Consider the following 8,597-nt stretch of genomic DNA (forward strand, 5'->3'; position numbering starts at 1 on the left):
TCAGGGAGAATATAATATTATTTAAAACCCTTATATGTACACATATACTGTACTGCATAGAATGAAACATTTACATAAATGTTGTCATAGTTTTGTCTCTCATGTATTTACCACTCAATGGCAAATCTTTCAAACTATTGATTCAGTATGTCAATAGGTTAATATGGTCTGCTCTTAAAACTTCACTCATGTATTTCGTCTCTTTCCATCCAATGAAATGCTCTTCTTAATTTGAGCGACCTGTTCACAATTTGTTCAATTCAAGAAAAAAAGTTTACACAAACACTTTTATATTTGTTAGCAGTGTTGATTATTTGGTTGATGCCAATTGTAACGCGGAGAGGTAATATCATGACGATGCAATCCCAGAATGCACCACGAACGACACCTAGAACGATATCCCGAACGATAATGGTAAGGATAATACAAACCAGCATAATTAGAATTGTAATGTATTTCAACGAGCGACTCTACACTAAGAGTAGCTGTGAATGCAGTCACAGGACTTTAAATATTTTAATCCTTTATGGGATGATTTAAAATACATTTATAAGTAAGCAATGAATGTGGTTGTTAAATTTGATAGATGCGTTTTGTACTTCTTTGTTAAATGTTTGTTTGTTTTGAGATTGTGACACATTGATGACTGCTGTACCCATTTTTTGACAATGTTACCTATTATGTCTGGTTTGTTCACACATCGTTGTAAATATAATGGAATTTGATACGACCGTCATACAAGTGAGAGGTTTAGCGCTATAAAACCAGGTTCAATCCACCATTTTCTACATTTTAAAATGCCTGTACCAAGTCAGGAATATGACAGTTGTTGTCCATTCGTTTGATGTGTTATATCATCTGATTTTGCCATTTGATAAGGGACTTTCCGTTTTGAATTTTCCTTTGAGTTCAGTATTTTTGTGATTTTACTTTTTTCAATGAGAGCTCGGTGGATTCACAAAATGTGTAAACAATAACTTCAATTTCCAGACTTCCTATTACAGTTTTTTTTTCTGCTGTTTTTTTTTTTGTTTTTTGTTTTTTTAGTAATGGTTTCCAAAGAAAAAATAGTTGTTTGATAAAGTTAAACAAAGATTAATATGAATGCAATATAATTCTAAAATTTTCTTATAGATTCGTTTATTTCATTTGTGTGAGGCAGACTGTATACTACAGGATTAGGAAGACAGGCATCTAATCGTGTATGATTACTGTGACAGAATGACTGAAGAAACAATTATAGCATGTTTGCTTCTAAAATAAAATACCTCCATATTTTTTCTTTACAGGTACCTTTGGCTGAAGGTAAATTATAAATTGACATAATTGCTGAAGAAATTAAATTTGATATTCTACAAAATGTAATTATGTTTCTTTAAACATGAATACAATTAAACATAACAAGACACAATAGAAAAGAACAGGCGTTCGACATAAGTTATACTTGACTTACATATTGCATCTATCAGACATACTCCAAAGTTAGGAGCCTATAATTCAGTGATTGTTATTTGTTTCTGTGCATTATATTTGTTTTTCGTTCATTATTTTGTACATAAATCAGGCTGTTAGTTTTCTCGTTTGAATTGTTTTACATTTGTCATTTTATAGCTAACTTTGCGGTATGGGTTTTGCTTAATGTTTAAGGCCGTACGGTGACCTGTTGTCATACAACATCTTCTTAATTTTATATCATAATGTATTTAAACTATTTCTCAGTTCATATTTAGCTGTTAAAAGAGAGATAATCCAATTTCAGTCATGTTCCCTCGTTCTTATGAATATAACTAGACCATACCCACGACATCGCGGATCCGTGACTGAATTAAATTACTCCTTATTTTTAGCCTGGATATTTAGAATTCTTATTGACATTTGGTAAAGTCACGCTGATTATAAGGTGCACAGTTATTCCCTGTATAATGACGAAGTTCAGGTGTGTTAACTACCCGTGTTTATAGCATATCCTGAATACACCGTTTAGTTGTGCGCCTGACAGAGACGGAACGTACAGATTAGGTACAGGGATCAGGTAATTTTGTGACATATACTATTGGATGCGATCTGGAACTTGTTTATCATTTGTAATATTAATTATGTGGAAAACAAAAGGGCTTGGAATGGTGTAATTTTTAATCTACACCATTGTCCTATATTATTTATACATAAAGTACATTCTGTGGGCAATACGTCGCATGAGCATGGGCGAAAGCGTATAAGACACGGATCGATAACGGTCTCTGAATTTGGATATTTTCTCAAAAATCGGCGTTTTCTGTCGAAAAAAGATTGTTTCAAAGACAAATTGGGGAAGTACAAAACACTACATTTATACGTCATATCACAATTATTTCAGAATTTGTATAGTTTCAGGGGGAATTGCTGCTAAATGAAATCGGATCTTCCTTTAGTAGTATAGATATGGTACATGTATTTCTAAATGGAAGGATGCGTAAGGGAAATATCACTCGCAACAAAAGTTCGGACATCTCTTATATGAATTGTTTTAGTGTGAAACGACATTGTAGGATATGTTAGCTTAAACCATTGTGGTGACGTCAGCCTATTCATTTACCGTGGATTCTTTTTCTAGAATCAACGCTTCCTAAATCTGCCGCTGAAATTGACTCACCAAATTATATTCAATTGTTTCCTTTGTGTGCCTAATTTCATTAAGTTTGAATTGGCTAATTTACTGATTTCTGTTCACTAATGGAATTAATTTAAAAACTTACCTTTAGTTTTTGTAATTTTTATATGCCTTCACTGGGAATTGAACCCTTCCTCGAAATCTGTTATGTGTGACTGACATCAACACATCGACGAAACCTCTCGGCTACCAATGGGTTACACTATAGATGTCTATTTTATATATTTAAATAAACATCTGATATACATCGGTTCATCGGACACACAGGGCTTGTACCTTTATATAGACACAATAGGCAGTCGTATAATATGAGTTGGTAGCCGCGAGGTTAGCATGGTTAAAATCAATGAGTTAAAGATATGGATTTGTCGGTTTAGGTTCGAATCCCTGTATTCTCTCTGATGTTCCAATTCTTAAGTTATCCTGTTTTTTTTCTAATTTTGCATGTTAAAGTGGATATTTTTGTAATAATAGCGAGTTTTACCGGTTGTTTTTTTTTTTATTATTATTGGCTATTTCACATGTTTGAAACAAAAATGATTACATTCTATTTGTCAATTTTTGTTTTATAAATATAGTATGATTTCATCTGTTTTACTACATAATTTTACACAGGTTTGTTCGCAAATTCCTATGTGAGAAAATCGTGATGTGCCTAGAGTACTAGAAAAATTTCGATAACATACTTATTATATATACTTTATATATGCTTTTTGGTCGGGTTGTTGTCTCTTTGACACGTTTCCCATTTCCATTTTCAATTTTATTAGAAATAATTTCGAATATGTCTTATTTTGTATAAACAGATAATATTCATATGCCTGGTAATATAAAGATCTTTAAAGGTAGAAGTGTTATATTTGTATTTTGTTAACCAATTAATTGTGATCTGAGATTTATCAATGCATCGTTTGGACACGATAACATGGTTATCTAAACTCACTTACAATACCTTCTAATTAAGAAAAGGCTTTAATTTTGAAAAGAAATTAACACAATAGTTTAAGTTATAGATACAATGGATAAGCGTAGATTCATGAAAAACAAACCATTCGCCCTCCGGGTGCATGGTTTCTTTTTCAAGAATCCACGCTTATCCATTGTATCTATATAACTTAATATACGGTGTAAATAAGACAACAAATGTTTTTGTTTAAATATACATTTACTTTCATATTTAGATTTCAAGGTTCAAATTTAAAAGCTTCTTCCTATTTACGGCATAAATTTGAGAATGAAAATATGGAATGTGTCAAAGAGCAGAAAACAGCCCAAGGCTACTGTTGGGTCTTCAACAAAGCGAAAAAATCCAGAACCTGGAGGCGGGCTTCAGCTGGCCCTTAAACAATAATTATACTAGTTCAGCGAATATATGAACTTGGTGAACGTTATTTGTAATAATCTTCTTTAAAAATAAAAACTGTCAAGAAATTGTTCGGAAAGTTCGAAATATATAAATGTATGTGGAGCAATAAAAGGACTTCATAAAATTGTCAACACTATGTAACGTCAATTATCCTTAGCGGACCATGTGGTTCATTGATTCTGAATCAATTGTCTGTAGGACGTTTATGTTTATGAGTATGATCATACTATAGCTCATCATTTTCATCATTTAGAATCATGTGCAAAACAGTGTAGCCGAGACCATTGATTGGCGCGCTAAAATATCCCATTGACTGGGTCAGATTAGGTGAACGTTCGTCTGTAACGCCCACAACTCACGACGTATTTATTATAAACATTTAAACTGTGGGGTTGCCAAAGGGTCTCAGTATATATACGAACTACAGTGACAGTATATTATATACATATTTTATTTGCAATCATAAAATGTACGATGTCGTCCATTACTATGTAAATTGGGTCGATTAAAAAAAAAGCTGAATATGTTTCTGTTGCCAAGGGTTTTTCACAAGTATTGTAGTTAGCAGAAAAGATCACCAAACTATACATTTTACCTATTCAAAAACGTAAATGCAAATTTCCCAGGCTTGATCCAAATAGCCTTTTTACTGTCTAATAACTTGCAAGTACGAAAAAGACAGGAAAGAAGTATATTTTGTCTATATGTTTTGTGTTTGCACACTTTTTAAAGTTGATCATAAGATGACATAATTGGACAACCGCAATTGTTAAATCGCTTTGACGTCCGAAAAAAAGATAATAATCAACACATCCATTGTAACTTTTAAAGCCAGTTAAATCCTTTTTTGCTGAAAGAACGTCCGATATCATAAAAATTCATTATCAAAAAATAACAAAAACACAAGTAAAGAACGTTTAAGTATTCAACATAAATCAAAACACAAAGGTAATTCCTGATTAGTTTTTCGAATTATTTTATTTAGGCGTTGAGACCCTTTGGTGACCCCACAGTTTGAATGTCTATAATAAATACGTCGTGAGTTGTGGGCGTTACAGACGAACGTTCACCTAATCTGACCCAGTCAATGGGATATTTTAGCGCGCCAATCAATGGTCTCGGCTACACTGTTTTGCACATGATTCTATCTCAAATTCTTTGATCGAATATTTTCTTGCGATAATCTAGTTTTGTATCGGTGGTATGACATTAACGGATAATCACTTACCGGACCTGTGTGACTTAAAAGGGGATGATATCGGCTCATTATCCAGCTTTAGGATTGTATCAGCTCGAACATGAAAAATCTTCATTAGTCCTCTTTCGTTTAAGATAATAATGTACGAATCCGGACATTAACTTTATCAGAAACTGACCCTTTTGTTTATAAATCTTTCATAGCATTCAATTTTTTTCTCATAATACAAATAACATCCGATATTATCATTCGTAGAAACAAAACGCATTTGTTAAAAATCGGAAAAGAACAGGAGAAGAACATGCATGGTGAAAGGGTGTTAACGGGGAAACATTTTAACGTGAAACCAATAAGGCTCAAAAAAAAAAAAAAAAAAAAAAAAAAAAAAAAAAAAAAACGGAACATAAGTATCAATAAATGGGGTGACCTATAGTTGTTAATTTCTGTGTCATTTGGTCTCTTGTGGAGAGTTGTCTCATTGGCAATCATACCACATCTTCTTTTTTATATTTAGTGCATGTGATATCATAATGTTATTCCGGATCTTCACAAGGAATATGGGCTCACATTCCCTGTCAGAGTTTAATATCTTCTGAGCTACCAGACGAAGTGGCTAAAGGGCACTGACAGGGGTTATGAGCCCATATCCCCTGTGAAGCCCGAATAACAATTATATTATACTGGAGTGTCATGATTTCAACACTTTTTTCCTTCACAATGATACGGGGTCATATCCCCTGTTCAGATAACCTATCAAATTGCAGGATTAAACGGGATATTTCACTTTAATCAGTATAAAGCCAATATTGGCCTTTATATCCTCCCTCGAACCATATTTTGGACATTGGGATTATGCCCATGTTCAGGTATGGAAGTCTCCGGCTGATACCAGAACCAATAAGAAAAAGTTCATGTTGTAATCTATAAGTATAATGCTTTTGTAAATGTGTAACGTTTGTGTATTTAGGTGCCACACCAATAGATACACAGAATGTAAACGTACCAGATTCTAGGACTACAGATATCGCTACTACATTGTATTACATCAGCTCCAAGTACAACACCGGAAGCACTTCCATCTCCAAATTAAAAGTGTATTTACTAATAAAATTCTGTAGACTGGATGTATATTTTCAATCCATATCAATACAGGGTATATTTTATGCAGATTTTGTAGTAGATGTTTATTTAAAGTCCCACAAGTGTGTTTCAGCGGTGAAAAATAAGACTATGATGAAAAGTTCAAAATTCAAGATTTAATATTGCTTTTTAATTCAGATTAAAGAAAAGAAAATACTAAAAAGAATTAGTATAATTTAATATTGAAATTTGTCATAAGTGAAAAAGGCACAATTCAATCATCAAGTTTTTATATTGCTTTTTAATTCGTAGTAAAGAAAATGAAATACTAAAAAGAATGATTATGATTTAATTTTGAAATGTGTCGTAAGTAAACAAAAAAGGCGGTAGTTAAACATATTGATAAGCCTGCTATTTGATGTTCTTTATGAGGCTTTTGTGCCATTTTGAGTACCCAGTATAAAGACTAGATATTTGCATCGTCTTTTTGGATGTTGATACACAAGGAGAGAAGGAGAGAAGGATGGCTTTGTGATTTTTCGAGAATGTGTACATGTATACATGGGATTCCTGTATTATCTGTGATTTGATAGTTTTTTGTTGCGATACAAATGATAATGTTTACATATGAAAACAATATTGTTGTTCGTGTTGCTCAGTCTTACACTTCAATTAGTGTTTGTGGTCTTTTCCCTATCTGTCTGTTTTGGTTTTGTTTTGTCATGGCGTTGTATAGATAGTGTATGCTCGAAATATAAGTTTTGCATGATCCCTTGATATATTCTTCGCCTCTTTTTTTAACAAGCTGTTATAAACACGTCATGTCATAAATAATTACACCATTGATAGAGAATAGGTTTTTAATTGAACTGCTTGATGGAAATTGAACCAATTGAAGTTGATTAAGAAAAGGCAATTCCAAAAATTTTAGCAAATGCAATGTGAATGAGATGGATCTATCGTTCGTCTACACTACCATGAAATTAATGAAGTATTATAGTCAAAAAGGTTTCTTCATTTTAATCAAATTAATTGATATGCAGCAGACCGGCATTATATGGATGACTATGAGCCATAACAGATTATTCACTTCACGTTGATAAGTTACAGTTTATTAATCTTACTTACTTTTCTAAGGTTCAACAATATTTGTTCACCTAAAGCGTAACCAATGCACGTTAATCCGAAACAATGTATCTGGCGCATGAACATCGGTAGCATACGTTTTTGTTTTGATTTTTGGAAATCATTATAAATAGTCTGATTGCCGTTTTTCATAAAAGCTGGAAATTATTGAAAGTAAATTGCTCTAGTAAAATAGTTTTATTTACATACATTGAGCCTCAAATTTGACCATAAATTTCTCTTCAACGTCTCGTTTATTTGTTAGTAAATTTAAACAACAAAAGGAAAACAGAAACTACTCCAAAAAGAAAACAAAACGCAAGGACAAACCAAAGTTAAAAAAAATCACACAAAATTCAAAAATTGAGCACCAAGAATCCCCTAAAAGGCGGAATGCGGGTGCTTCAGATAAAACCGGTATTTTGAATAACTAGTGCCTAATGATTGTAAAACAGATCATTTTAGAAGCAATTGTGAATTCTTGAATGGTATGTGATGTACGCTTTTAGTAAATACATAATTCAATTTCTATTAGGTTATGATTATTTGGAGTATATTACATCAAAAACAGGAATTACAATAAAAATATAGAAAGTATAATAGATACCACAAACCAATATCACATGACTCCACCGAAAAAAAAGACGTACAAAACATGACAGCAACGGATAACAGATGGAGCAGATAGCCCGACTTGGAACATGCTCAACATGTGATGCGGTAAAGGCCCGAATTGAAACAAGCACAACATGTGGTGCGGTTAAAGTCTGACTTGAAACAGGAACAACATGTGGTGCGGTTAGTCCCAAGATAGACCAAGCACACCAATTGGTGCGGTTAAAGCCCGACTTGAAGCAAGCACAACATGTGGTGTGGTTAAAGTCTGACCTGGAACAAGCACATATTGTAGTGCGATTAAAATCCGACTGAGAATAGGCACAACATGTGGTGCAGTTAAAGACGGATTTGGAACAGGCACAACGTGTAGTGCAGTTAAAGTCAGCATAGGAACAGGCAGAACATGTGGTGAAATTAAAGTCCGACTTAAAAAAGGGACAACATGTGGTGTGGTTAGGACCAACATGAAACAGGAACAATATGTAGTGGTTAAAGCACGACTTAAAAAAACACAATATGTGACGCGGTGAAAGCCCGACTTGAATCAAATACAACATGTG

The 8,597-nt window shown here is 33.1% G+C and overlaps 1 long non-coding RNA gene across 1 annotated transcript; it reads left to right on the forward strand.

Moving 5' to 3' along the window:
* The first annotated feature begins 310 nt into the window (after nt 1-310).
* Nucleotides 311-6,229, forward strand: LOC127717636 (uncharacterized). Its single transcript, XR_007989279.1, has 3 exons — nt 311-414; nt 1,290-1,305; nt 6,182-6,229. It is a non-coding gene; the product is annotated as an uncharacterized LOC127717636 (long non-coding RNA).
* The last annotated feature ends 2,368 nt before the right edge of the window (nt 6,230-8,597 follow it).

The sequence above is a fragment of the Mytilus californianus genome, unplaced genomic scaffold (genome assembly GCF_021869535.1).
Source record: "Mytilus californianus isolate M0D057914Y unplaced genomic scaffold, xbMytCali1.0.p SCAF_10, whole genome shotgun sequence".
Lineage (NCBI taxonomy): Eukaryota > Metazoa > Mollusca > Bivalvia > Mytilida > Mytilidae > Mytilus > Mytilus californianus.